General features: G+C 46.5%; 1 protein-coding gene across 4 annotated transcripts in view; it reads right to left on the reverse strand.

The window, feature by feature from the left end:
• Positions 1 to 5,024: 5,024 nt before the first annotated feature.
• The window catches only part of Nle1 (notchless homolog 1), a 58,066-nt gene continuing 48,834 nt past the window's right edge, over positions 5,025 to 14,256 (reverse strand). For 2 of the 4 annotated variants that reach the window (XR_009225184.1, XR_009225180.1), the window contains exon 16: positions 5,025 to 7,205. The gene's annotated coding sequence lies outside the window, so the exon portion shown is untranslated. The remainder of the gene's footprint in view (positions 7,206 to 14,256) is intronic. The other 2 variants (XR_009225181.1, XR_009225183.1) reach the window with 2 other exon arrangements.

The following is a 14,256-nucleotide window of genomic DNA, read 5'->3' on the forward strand; positions in this document are numbered from 1 at the left end:
GTTAAGATCATAAGATGAGAGAAAATTATAACACACACATTGTGACCCATTGACTTTTTCTGATCCACAAGATTCATTCTTCAGGTTTTCTATAGGTAGAAATAATATGAGCCATACTTGGGTCCCGATTCTGACAACCTGAACCTTAAAGAAATGATACAAGGGGAAAGTTTCAATTATTTAAAAGTAGAATCAACAAAACCTAGGAGACTTCAAAGGTCATGTAATCCAATATCCCACTCAATGCCCGAATCCCTTCTTACAGTATACTATCACATGTGGACCTATCTGGGCCATTTGACTCAAGCCCCTCACATGAGAGCAGGCCCCAAACTACCCTTTCACATGCAGTCTTAGTCCTGAACCACCGGCCAGATTTGCTCCATTTGCCTGTACCAAACAGCTCCCAGCTGCCTCATCTTTTGGTCTTGTTACTCATTGATCCCTATTTATGAGCTTGGTTTGTCCTTTGGGTCTGACATTCCATCCAGATAAGAGCAGGTTGTAGTGAACTGTAATCAAGTTGGTGAGTCAAAGTCCAGGCCAGATAAGGACAGACCTCCTACTTTTCTCAAGTTGACCTCCCTTTTTGAGTTTTTATCCATAGAAACCTAGCTCTGTCTTCCCTGATCTTTTCTAGGTCACCTTCTTGATGTCAGTCTGACTGTGCTTGTCTCCTAACAGTGTCGCTTTTTCCTGATGCTCCCATCCTTTCTCAGCCTTTAATCAGCTCTTCTGGACTGAACAGGATTCAGTTCACAGTAGCATCCTTCCTGTCCTCAAGAGGCAGGTGAGGTCTTGGTACCCAAGCATTGAGTCCCTACACCAGAGGCATCGGGTGGGATTCGGGGATCTGAACTTTAATAAGCATTACAAGAGATTCTGCTGCAGGTGATCAGAGACCTAACTTGGAAAAACATTGATGGGAATTTTGGTGTCAGAGTACTCTGGAGTTCAAGTCCTGTCTCTGCATCTCACCAGTCATACAACCTTGGGGAAATTGTTGATCTGTATTGGCTTCAGTTTCCTCATTTTTAATAGGCCGATGATAAAAACCCATCTCTGAGATTTAGAACTACAAAATGATGTTCTATAAAGTGCTTCATATAATTCAAGGCAGGTTAGTAAGCCCTCATTAATGTGAGCTAGCATTGCTATTAGTATAATTGCTTTCTTTATCTTTAGGATAGGAATTATTAGAAGATAACTGTTTATCACACGTCCTTCATAGCTGGCTGAGATTTTTAATTGATGCCTGTGAGTTCTTCTGATCACCCTGTGATTTTCCTCTGCGTGAGTTTTGTCATTCCTATTGGTAGTTGATTACCATTTCCATGCATAGCCATGGGCCTTGTATTTAGTAGGGAATCAAAATTTGCTGAATATTTTTAAATGAGCACATGCCATCTGGCCAGGCCCTCTGTGCTCTACTCTCCCTGCAATATCACACATCTGTTCGTCTTCCCTCTCCAATTGTTCTCCAAGGATCCTTTTGTCATATAGACCTGGTTGGGTTCCTTCCTGGCCTGACCTGTCCCAGTTCCCCATTTTATGTGAAGAGTGCCATCCCATGGGATCTCAATGATGCCTTCTTTACATTAAAACTTCAGATTCACTTAATCATATAGCATTTGCATTGTGCACATATAGAATGTTAGAAGGGAGAGATAATGAGAGCCAAGGCTGGTGACTTGAGAGTAAGGGTTGGGGTGGTGGGTGGGGGGGCGGGGGGAGAACGTGGCTTTGATGATCCATAAGGAATAGGCAACCACATTCCCTTTCACAGAAGTGTTCAGTTGAATTTTTGGTTTTGTTCATTCCGGTGCTCTACAGTTTTGAAAAATTTCATTTAATTCAGGACTTGGCAAAGAGTATCAAAAGAATAATTCAGAAGACATTGTCACAGAGTTAAGAGACAGTTGAACCTGCTCTGTGGATAAGTTCCATTTGAAGTCCTCGATCAGTGAATAAGTGCAGGTAACAGCCACACAGAGAACATGCATGTAACTACAGCTGTCCCTTGCTATCTGGAGGGAGGCAATTGGTGTGGACACTGAACCTACAGATGCCCCAGCCCCTTATATAAAATGGCACAGTACTTGCAAGTAACCTAGCAATCCTCCCGTGTACTTTAAGTCATCTCTAGATGACTTATAATACCTAGTATAATAAAAACAAGCTGTAAATAGTTCTTACACTGTATTGATTAGGAAACAATGACAAAGAGGTCTATATTTTCAGAACAGACCCAATTTTTTTTTTTTTTTTGCATATTTCCAATCTGTGATTGATTGAATCCATGTATATGGAAACTGTGGTTCTGGAAAGTCGACCATCATGGGGTTCCAGTGTTCAGAGTTTGAAGGCAGTAATAGAGCATGGGGTTGGAAGCAAAGGAGTGTTTTTTTTTGGGGGGGGGCATCTCTGCCATTTATAGGTTGTATGTGACCCTGGGCAAGTCACTTGAGCTCCCTGAGCCTCAGTTTCCTCCTCTGTAGAATGAGAGTAATACTCAGATTTTACTTCCCAGGGTTGCTCTGATAATTATATGTTAAGCACGAAGCATGAAGCCTGGGACGTAGTTAGCCCAGGACTGTTACTGTTTTAGTCAGCTTTTTCATTGCTGTGACCAAAACCCCCAAGAAGAACAACTGAGAGGAGGAGAAGTTCACTTGGGGATCATGGTTTCAGAGTTCTCAGTCCACAGATGACCAACTCCACGGCCTGAGGTGAGGGAGCACATCTTGGGGGAAGGGCCAAGCAGAGGAAAGCTGCTCAGCTCCTGATGGGGTTCAGAAGCAGAGGGGCAGGGACAAAGGGGCTGCAGAGCAGATGCAACCTTCCAGGACATGCCCCCCAGTGACTCACCTCCTCCAGCCATGCCCCAGCAACCCACAGCTCCCACCGAGTCAGTCCAATCATGAGGATGGACTGATTCGGTCACAGCTCCCATAATCCAATATTTTTACCTCTGAATATTCTTGCAATTAATAGCAGCTTTGTGGTGGGGGGACACCTCATATCCATAACAATATTGTCCACTGTTCCCTTCCCCTGTGGCTTTGATGCTGCTTATAACCAGTGGAAGGGGAGAGAATGCCTTTCCGATTCTGGTTCCTCTCTGCTTTTGACACCCTCTTTCTCTGGTGTCCTCTTATCTGTTGGTTCATATCAGACTGGTCACTTCCTTGTAGCTGAGCCAACATACTAATTGCAGGGAGTTCATGGCCGCTCTATCTACAGTTTCTCAAAGTTCAGCCGTGAAGGTACATTGACTTCCTGGCTTCCCATTCATTCACTATCACCTGAGTTCCTAATTGCTATTGCCTAACCAGGTGTGTGCTCGCCTCTCAGGAGGTGCATTTCTCTGCAGGGTAAATATAATTGCATAGAACATAAGCATGATTTCCGGGAATAGCTTCCCCCCAATCCCATATTTTGTAGAGGGAAGTTTCATGGCTCAACGAATTCCAGTCTTCTCAATCATTAGATCCCTTTGAAATGCTTTAGAAAAATACAGCTTCCAGGTCTCCCTCCTAGTTCTTTTAAATTGAAGTCTTAGTGGCTATGAACCTCTGGAATAAAATAAAAAACTAGGATTAGGTGCAGAAATAGTACAATTTCTGAGATGAATTGTTGCCTAGTCAACTGATGGCCGTTGCATCCAAGTGGCCTCTCTCTTTTTCACGTGGGGTAGAGCAGAAGAAAACTTAAGATTTTGAGTTTCCTGCTTCCTGATTCTCTCAGGAATGCTGCAGACCCCACCTACGATGGCTTTAGGCTTCTGAGAGGCTTCATCTCCTTCAAGTTCAATCGTGACTGCTCTCACAACAGTGCTTTCCAGCCTTCCCTGTAAAACCCCTCTGGAGTGTGCACTGGCTCCAATCAGTGCCCTGCACTAGGGGTATAAGGATTGAGCCTTCAACTTGTACTTCATTTGCTTCAGTGACCTAAGACTCCATGAGAAGGTGGAAGTTTATATTCAAACGGGGTGAGTCAGCTCAGCCATTGGGAAGAAGAGGTGGCAGAAAAACAGGAAGAGTCTGTTGTATTCTGCTGCCTTTCCTATCCTCTACTATCCCCCCTCCCCTCCCCTCCCCAGCAGAATACAACAGACACTAGTATGGCAATATGTAAATCAATGGATGTGTAACTGATGTGATTCTGCAATCTGTATATGGGGTAAAAATGGGAGCTCATAACCCACTTGAATCAAATTGTGAAATATGATATATCAAGAACTATGTAATGTTTTGAACAGCCAACAATAAAAAATTAAAAAAAAAAAAAAAAAAAAAAAAAAAAAAAAAGAGATGAAAAAAAAAAAAAAAAAAACAGGAAGAGGAACAAGAGGATTCCTATTTAAGTTACATGGGCGGGGGGCAATCCTAAAGCACATGAATTGTACTCTCTGTGAAGGCTCAGAATGGCTGAGAGAACGAGGTATCACATTAGTGGCCTTGTGTGTGTTCCTGACTCCCACTTACTCTGATAGGGGAGCCCTCCTTCACACGTTGTGTTCCTGAAGAGTTATGTGCAAACAGCTTCTGCAAACTGGATCTGCTAAGGGCTGCTATCTTCTCCCACTTGGCTTTCTTTCTGTTGGCAGCAGCTCTGAACACCCGAGCTCTTAGTGCCTCTCTCTTGCATCTGTCAACAGGCAACTCTGTAAGTGGATTCTGAAGGGCCCTCCCTTTTTCCTGGTGGAGAGGGGACGCACCATCTCCTCGGTGCCTCGTAACAGTTGCATGAATCGGTTTTCATCACATGATGTTTTGTGTTTCGAATGCTCCTCAGGTGGTTCGGCACCCTGATTTTTTTTCTTCCCACTCACCCAGCCTCACCCCACAGCACGCACGCACATTGTAGAAAAATGACAGGGAGACATTCAAAAGACAAAAGGAGGAAGTTCTATGAAAGATGAGCTAGAGCTCGATTTTGAAGTTTGCTTCTTCAAGACAAGGAAGTTGTGTTGGGTGCTGCCACAGTCTGGCTGGGCACACAATCACGAGCCACCACACAGCTTGTAGATTCAAACAGCAGCTCTTTATTCCCGAACTCACACCAGCCGTCTACAATCACGTTCTGGGGAAATCCACGTTCTCTGCCCAAATCCACCCCCACTGGGCTTCTATCTCCCAAAAAATACTGTCTGAATCCTGTGAGAACTCAAGGGGAACTCAGGCAGCAGGATACGCCCTATTCCCAGCAGGAGTAACCTTAAACCTGGAACCACCCTAAACCGGGATAGTCCTAAACCGGGAACGCCCTAAACCCGGATTATTCTAAACCGGGAACACCCTAAACCCGGATCCGCCTTGGTCCTTGAGCAAGGTCACCTACATGCAATGTCACTGCAAAATGTCCTTCCACTAAGCAACATGGGGTACGCTGGCAAGGAAATTGTCATACCTACTTGGCTAATGGCTCCCAGCAGGGTGCTCCTGTGTGGCCTTGTACCATATTCCTGTAGCATCATCTGGAATGTGTTGCTGGCCTGGGAGAAGGAGGGAGAAAGATTCAGGCAGGATGGGAGAAGGAGAAGGGTGTGTGATACACACAGGAGTGTCTTTCCATCACAGCACTGGTGACGTTCGGGGGCCAGATGACTCTTTGTTGTAGGAGATGGTTCTGTGCATCCTGGGGTGTTAAGCAGCATCTATGACTTCTACCCAGTAGATGCCAATAGCATCTTCCCTCCCAGAAAAGATGTCCACAGACATTGCTAAATGTCTCTCGGGGGGCACAGTTGCCTCCGGTTAAGGATCAACACATGCTGTTGAGCTTGCATTGGTCTGAATCTGTCCATGGAAGAACTTGTCTTAACCATTCCTCTGGTGTTTCTTAGATATTTCCTTCTAATAACTAGCCTTTCCTTGGCCTGTCTTTAACTGTGTGGTCCTGGAAGGCCATTCTGCTTCCTCACACCTCCAGTGACTTGGGTCTGTGCCTAGAGTCAGCGTCCTAGGGCCCTGCCAGGATCCATCAAGACATTGGTTGGGTAAAATGTATTGAGTGTCGACGTGCAAGCCAGGTCTGCTGCAGGAACTCCAATGAGAGCCATGAGGTCTCTGTCATAAGGAAGCTCACCACCCTGCAGCAGGAGGCACTGTTGAGGGAAGGTTTCTAAATTATGAGAACCAGGAGACACATTTTGAATCCCTCTTCAAATCTTTCCTCTCACAAAGAGAGACTGAGGTCAGGGTGAGCATGGGACTCACCTGTTGATGTCCCATGTCCAGGCAGAGATGGGATTGGAGGGCTGTGTGGATGATAGAGTGGGTTCTCTCTGGTACTTTCGCTGTCTCTCTAACTTTAGAATACTAGTGACCTAGGGCGGTGGTGAGACAGGCCCAGAGGGCAGAGTGTCAAGGTCCTCAGTGGGAGGAGGGTCTCCATAAGGATGAGTGGGCTATAGATAAGTGGGAGGTGGCTAGAGAAGGAGCCCTAAAGGAGGGATAGGATCCAAAAGGTGAAATTGGGCACCGGCATGGCAGGAGGTGACAGAGAAACAGTGGCAGGAGCTGGAGTTGTAGCTCAGCGGAAGAGCAAGGCCCTGTGTTCAATGCCCAGCACTGCAAAAACAACAGCACCAACAACGGTGGCACGAAGTTTGGAAAACAGGGACACCAGGGAAGAGCAATCCGATGGGTCGGAGAACAAGCTGGCAGAAGGAAGCGATAGGAAGGAAGGGAAGCTGGAAATCGGGGACCGTTAAATTAAAATGCTCACTAATGAGAAATAAAAAGTGTGAAAAAGCATTTTAAGCTAAAACAGTATTTTGTTTCTTTGTCACATCCCCTTCGTTGTCCATTTGGGTTGTTTCACATGTGCATGCATCCATAGGAGCAGTGAGTGCTGGGTGCTGGGTTAGGCCATGAGTGCTGGGTGCTGGGTTAGACGATGAGTGCTAGGCGCTGGGTTAGACCATGAATTGTTGACCATGGAGATTCTTCACTTCCCACCCCTGTGTCATTTCTCTCCCAGATCGTCCTGGACTTCCATGGGCGCTGCTGAGTCTTGGATGCCCAGGCTCTCTGGATGATTGGCAACCGGAATGAGTTAGCCTAGAGATGTTCAGACCGCCTTTCTATAACCACAGAAGAGGTGTCAACCGCAGATAGATCCTTGGAGCAAACAGAGATCTGCTCAGAAGAGCTTTTGAATAAATGAAGTTGCTCTGAAGGGCCTTGGTGTTGAAGTGACTTGTCACCAAAAAAAAAAAAAAAAAAAAAAAGGATATATTAGAGGGCTGGGTGCCGGAGAAGCACCTGCAGCATCAGGATTTTCGGCGTGACACACCTGTCCTCTGGGGCTTGCGTTGCTAGCCTCCAGCTTACCGTGTGAAAAAGATACAACATGCTTGTTTGTGCTTAGTGTGCGTGTGTGTGTGCTTCTCTGGTCTGTGGCTGTTTAACTTCCCACATGTGCCTGTCCTCCTTTGTGAGCAGACCTATTGTCTTCTTGGAGGTCACACTGTCTCCACCGTCTCTCCCACTCCAGGCTGGGGTGTAGACTGCTGTGCTGGAGTCAACTGCAGTCCCTGGGGTCGGGGAGGGGAGAGCTTGGAGGGGTGTGAGATCAGGGAGGGGGTAGTTGGCAAGGGGGTGGCATTGCCCAGGCTTGCAGTGTGGAATAGTGAGGATTGCTGTCAGCTCTGACTTTCTCCCTGTACCCTCCCAGTCCCCCTCAAGCATTTTCTTTGGCCATAGTGTTCTCTTTTTCTCCACCTTGTGTGGAGAGATTGCTTGTGTTTATTTTCTTGGTATCAGGGGTTGAACCCAGGGGTGCTTTACCACTGAGCCTCATCCTCTGCCCTTTTTAGTTTTTATTTAGAGACACGGTATTTCTAAGTTGCTTAGGGCCTGGCTAAGTTGCTGAGGCTGGCCTTGAACTTGTGCTCCTCCTGCTTTAGCCTCCAGAGCTCCTGGGATTGCAGGTGTGCACCACTGTGCTGGGCTATTTCGGATATTTAGAAAGTCATTGTTTAGACTCCTACAGGGAAGGCGACCTTCTTAAGCATCTCTATCATGATTTGTAGGAATTCAAAAGGAGAGTGAATGGGATCTGTTTGCTCTTTGAATTTATGACTCATAGCATTGACTATCTATGTAGCACTTACCCATAACAGTATGCATGCAACAAAGTATTTGTCAAAAGTATGAGCTGATCAGGGACTCCCATGACTTTCCCAGGTGATAAGGGCAAAGTAATGAGGGGCAAACGCATGTGTAGTCACTGAAGTAACCCACAGCTACCTTTACCTTATTAGCATAGTGGAAGCACACCCCCAGGTGGAGAGTCACAACGATCATGAGACATGCAACACATAGCATGATATGATAAAGAAGAGCAGAGGCTTGACACAGTCCAACCTCCACATGTGACATCCAGAGACCATGTTCCTGCCTAGCCTGTACATGCCACAAAAGCTGTACCCATTTGTCCCTTGCTGGAGTTAGCCTGGGATTCCTGCCCCCCAGCAAGAATTGTCTCCTTTCTGGCTCAGGCAGAAGCCCCCTCATCAAGCCTTGACTGTGCTTCATTTCTTTCTGGGTCCAATGTCTGTTTAACTCTGGTTCCAAGAACCTGAGATTGGAAACAGTTCCAATTATGATGGTGTGATAATCCCATGAGTTAAGAGCAGAAAGATTAAATGGGTGAAAGGCTTTAGATGTGGGGGTCTGGACAAGCCTACCTAGGTAAGATGAGGGAAATGATGCTAAGAACGAGAAGGGTTCTGGGCTAAGGGAATAGCCTGAGCAAATGCCCTGGGGCCAGCAAGATAGCTGTTGGCATGTTGGAGAAACTGAATGAGAGGCAGGGCAGCTGGGCTGTAGCAAGCAAGAGGGAAGTACAATAGGGGATGAGATTGGAGCAAAAGGCCAGGGCCAGATTCTGCAGCAGTGGGTTTTTTTCTCTGAGTGCAGAGAGAAGCTGCTAGTGAGTTTCAACTTGGACACTCACATCTTAGGTATTTTGGTTTGCTTTGCATTTAGTTGAGGCATAACCCACCGGAAAGTGTTCAGATCTTAAACACACCTCCAGTTTTTAACATATATATATACCCAGACTAGGATACAGAATATTTCCATCACGGACTTTGGTTTTAAGACCACTGTTGCTGTTGTGTCAAAAACAGATTGAAGAGACTGAGGTAGAAGGATCTCAAGTTGGAGGCCAGCTTTGGCAGCGTAGAGAGACTGCCTTTAAATAGATAGATAGATAGATAGATAGATAGATAGATAGATAGATAGATAGATAGGCTGGGTCTATAGTTCAGCAGTTAAGTGTCCCTGGGTTCAATCTCAAGTATGAGGAGGTTAGGGGCAGGATTGAAGACAGGGTGGAAAAGGGAAGATCAGTTATAAATGTTTTGAGTCCATTTGGCAGAGTGATGATAGGCGTGGGATAGCAATGAGGAGGGAGAGAAGTGAGAGATTTGAAAAGAGTTTTGGAGATGGAGACAATCAGACTTGCCATGGGATGGAGGAGGAAGTGAAGGAAATACTTATCCCTAGGTGTGGAGCCTATGCCACTTGGAGGACAATAATCTCCTCACAGAGATGGAGTAGCTTAGTGGAGGACAGATGTTTGGGGGAGAAGAGAATTGGAAAACCCCATTCTGGACATGCTCATGTTGAAATACCCATGGAAGATGCAAGTGAGATGTCAAATAGGACTGGATCAAAGATACAAATCCGTGAGGCATCAGCATAAAAAGGTGAGAGGGATCAGCAGTCATGGGTAAGATTACCTAGGAAAATGAGGAAACAAGGAAAAGAGAAAACACAGGCCTCGTGCTTAGATGCACGTAATGGAGGAACCATCAAAAGAAACCGAGGCAGAGAAATCTAAGACAGGAAGAGGGTGTTGTGGAAGACAAGAGGGAAGCACGCTGGTGCACACAGTCATGGTGCATGTGTGGGGGGCGAAGGGAACAAAGTTAAAATATTTATGCCCATCGCATCTGGTGATAAGGAGATCAAGGTGACCTTAAGAAGTCACCCCTGTGGAGCAAGGTGGGTATCAGCCAGATCTGACAATAGGAGGTACTTAATGGAGACAGGTTTTGATGGTATTGAAGCAAAAGGAGAAATGTAGTACCGAAAGAGAACAGACGGTGGCACACGCCTGCAATCCCAGCAGCTCAGGAGGCTGAGGCAGGAGGATAGTGAGTTCAAAGCCAGCTCAGCAACTTAGCGAAGCCCTAAGCAACTCAGCCAGACTCTGTCTCTAAATAAAATATAAAAAGGGCTGGGGATGTGGCTCAGTGATTAAAACAAAACAAAAGAAAAAACAAAACAAAACAAAACAAAAAAAAAACAGACACCGGCTGGTCTGCAGAGAGTCACTTGGCATAAAGGGAAATTTTTAAAATGAGAGCTTAGCTGTCTGTTAATGGGAATTCTCCAGGATAGAGGGAGATGCCTCATCCAGAGGAAAGTAGAGAGAGCTTAAGGACCCAGGACCACTAGGAACCCAGGGCAGAAGTGGAAGAGAAGAAGATGGACACAGGCGTTGGTCAGTTGGGGGTTTGGTAATGAGAAGATGAAGAAGTTAGGACCTATTTCTCTTTTCTGTTTTGAATGAAAGCCAATGAAAGTGAGGTTGGGGCATGGAGGCCTGAGGATTGGATACAAAGTCCTTGTATAAAGGAGTTGGAGAGTGAGCCCTGGACACGTCTGGATAGGTAGCTGACCACGAATGTGTGTCTGTTTTAGGTTTTTGATCAGAAATGGAAAGCGGAGCCACTCTTGTGAGTTTCCCTGATCCCAGACTGTGGTGCTGACTGGAGAAGGCAGAGTTTGAGTGGACAGAAAGAGGAGCAGGGGAGAAACTGTGATCAACTGGGCAATCCAGGCCAGCCAGGAAGGCCTGGGCGTGAGGGGAGAGGGAGCACCCAGGAGCTCACAGGAGCTCACAGGAGGCACAGAAGGCTATATGCTGAGCCTCCAAAAAGAAAATTCTCTCTCTGCACCATTCTTTGTCATTAGTGAACAGAACAGAGCACTTGCCTAGAAGCAGGGGGTGACACCTAGTGGCCACTCCTGGGAGTGCAGCTTCCTGGTCGTAGGTCATCAAACCAGGAGGTGGTTGCCCTGTTCCACTTGGGCGGGGGTCCATGCTTTTCCTTCTCCCCGCAGCTGTCCCTCAGCATTGGGTCCCACTGGCACTGGGCATTCTAAGGCGACAGAGTGAGTAGGGAGAAGGGGACCTGCAAAGCCCTGCTGCCCAGGTTCAGACAAATGCCAGGTAGTGACACCAACGTCTTCTAGCCCACAGTGGTCCTGGGAAATTGCCCTCCTCTCCACCACCTCCCAAGAGTTGACTGTCCTTTGTGATCAAAGAAGGTCCTATTGTCCCTGGCTCTGCTTGACCCACGTACTGGGATCTGGCTTAGTGTGGGAGGCCGCCATGTCGTGTGACCAGCATTTTCCTCTCCTGATTGGTTTGAGGCACTGTCAGTCACTTCCAGTGATCTGGCCACCTTCAAGTGGCTGTAGAGGGTAGCCCCAATCTTGAGAGTAGTAAAAATGTAACAAATGTGTCTTCATGCGTAGGGTGCCTTCCTGCAGCCCCATGGGGCTGTGCTCACCTGTTCCTTAGTGATATTACCCTCTGCCCTGTTTGGGATAGGATAGAATGTTCCATGGAAACGCCCTTTGTGTGTCCCCTTCTCTTGCTCTGCCCTTGGGTGTGGCCTTCCTAGAAGTCAGTCAACCTGCTGACAGCAGACATTAGGAAGCTAGACTCAACCCCCTGAAACCTGACCCCTTGCCTCATTTGAATGTCTTCTCCTCAATAAAAGGGGTCAGCGTGTGTGTGTGTGTGTGTGTGTGTGTGTGTGTGTGTGTGTGCTCTCTCTCTCTCTCTCTTTCTGAGGACCCTTAAGGTCAGAGAAGCCATCACAGGACCCCCAAAGAGAAAGGTATGTCTGTCTCTTGTGTGGTTATTTCGTGCAGCCCAGTTCCCCTGGAGTGACTCTGAGTGTTTTTTGGCAACGGGAACACAACAGCTTAGTCCAGAGAGAATCACAGCTGTCTCCCCATCACAGGTTCCTGTCACTTGTCATAGCTGGCTGAACTTCTGGGCCAAAGAACCAGGTGCCTCTTAGTGTGAGGCTGTTCTGCCCAAGGGCAATACGAGGACCATAATAGAACAGCTTGCCCTTTTTGTAGCACCCCCACCCCCTCTTTTTTTTTTAATCTCAACAACTTTTATGGTTCTGGCCTGATTATTTAATGTTTAAAGCATGATATTTACACCAAAGCATGTTTCATAAACTTTAAGGAGAAAGAAATAACTTCATAGCAATGCGATCTACTAGAGGGAAAGCGATACCTGATGTCCTTTCAAAAACTAAGAGAGCAGGTCGGGAGGTAGTTGAAAGAGAAGCATGCAAGACTTGGAGTCCCACAAACTTGGCTTCACATCCCAGCTCTGCCAATGACTAGCTGTGGCACCTCTGGTAGGTCCTTGACCCTCCTGGGTACTTAATGTCCCCCTGGGTGAAGTGGGGTAATCTCTCCTTCCCAGAGCTGTTGAGGTGATTAAACAGGGTACCATCTAAGAAGCATCTAGAATAGACACTCAGTGAATGTTATCTTGAAAATACATTAATTCAGGTCATCCAAAGCTAGTTATTTGGGACATAAATTATGGATCAAGCATTGAAGTAGACACTTAGTGACACCACATAGCACAGCTGCCCCTGTCCCCCGCCTTTTTCTGGTACTGAGGATTGAAGCCAGGGGCACTTTACCACAGAGCTCCATCCAAAGCCCTTTCTATTTTTTATTTTGAGACATAGTCTTCTTGCTAAGTTGCTGGGGCTGGCCTCAAACTTTTGATCCTCCTGCCCCAGCCTCCTGAGTTGTTGGGATTACAGGTATGTGCCACCGTACCTGGTACATAGCGCAGCTGTTCAGACAGATAATTCTAGTTTGAATCCCAGATTATCACTTTCTAGCTGTAGAAATGTATATAACTTCTGGGTCAGGGAGGATAATCTATTATTAACAATAGAATGATCATTATTGTAATAATTATTGTAATAACTATGTAGTCTAGGTAGCATGCCCAGCACAGTACCTGACATATATAAAGTTTGCAAAATGACAGTGATTATAAATGAATATGATCATGCTGAAACATTAAAGGGAGGAGATGCTTTTGGATCACATTTAAAGCCAGAAATGCAAATGATTTTATTTAGAGCATTAAACCCATTCTTAAACCAACTTCAGTTGCATTAAATAAAATGTGAGGTGCTGTTTCCCCTTATGTACATCTACCCATCACTTCCTAAATATTTAGAGCAAGAGAGATTTTCATTTGCTCCAAAGAGGCATGTGGTAAAATACTAAAATGGAAAGGAAGGCTGTACAATCTCTATAGAGTGCTTTTGGAAAAGTGTTTTGAAGATTTTAGATGTCTTTGCCAAGAGTATATTCCCTGTCCCCTATACCCTGGGTGCACATGCCCTAATGTCCCCTGGGGAAATCCCTGTTGAGGGTCTCTATGTGCTTTGGTTCAGCTGCCTTAACTGAGAGGAAATGCAAACTCAGCTTGAATGCCCCTGGGGATCCTGGCTCAGGCCTGCAGCTAGCTCCCAACCCTCACTTTCTCCCTGCTTCCTGCTCCTGCCCCTTGCTCCAGGAAGCCCTAGCAATCCTGAGTGTTTGCTGGCTTTCCGCTCCTGCAAGGGTTCCGTCCACGCCCACAGCTCAGAGAAGCCCTGATCTGTGTACACAAACCCTTCCCTAGCTGGTGCCACTTTCCTTGGAAAACCATTCACTAGTCCATAAAAGGGCCCCCCGAGCAGCACTTCAAACAAGCATGGACTCAGAGTCAAATCAGGGATTTAGAATCAGGATCCTTAATTCAGGTCAGCCTTCCTTCTCTTTCCTATGCTGGTGCCTCCCGCTCTCTGAGAGTTTCCCAGGGCTCCCCCCTCCTGCCGCACCCAGCAGGCTACCAGGGCTGGGCGAGGGTCTAGAGTTCCTATGTCTCCACTGTAGAAAGCCAAGTGCAGATGGCTCAGCTTTATTTTCATTCCTTGCACAAGTGCTTACTGAGCACATGCTAAGTGCCAGGGACTGTTCCAGATACTGGAGGTCAGCAGAGAACAAGACAGTAAATCCTTGCCCTTGAGGACTTTAGATTCTGAAAGAAGACAAACAATGAACAGGTGCATCAGGGCAATGTCAGGTAGTCATAAGTGCCCAGGTCTGGGATGCATGAAGGACAGGA

Source organism: Marmota monax, unplaced genomic scaffold, assembly GCF_021218885.2.
Source record: "Marmota monax isolate L192 unplaced genomic scaffold, Marmota_monax_Labrador192_F-V1.1 WCK01_AAM20220418_F8-fsc01056, whole genome shotgun sequence".
Classification (NCBI taxonomy): Eukaryota; Metazoa; Chordata; class Mammalia; order Rodentia; family Sciuridae; genus Marmota; species Marmota monax.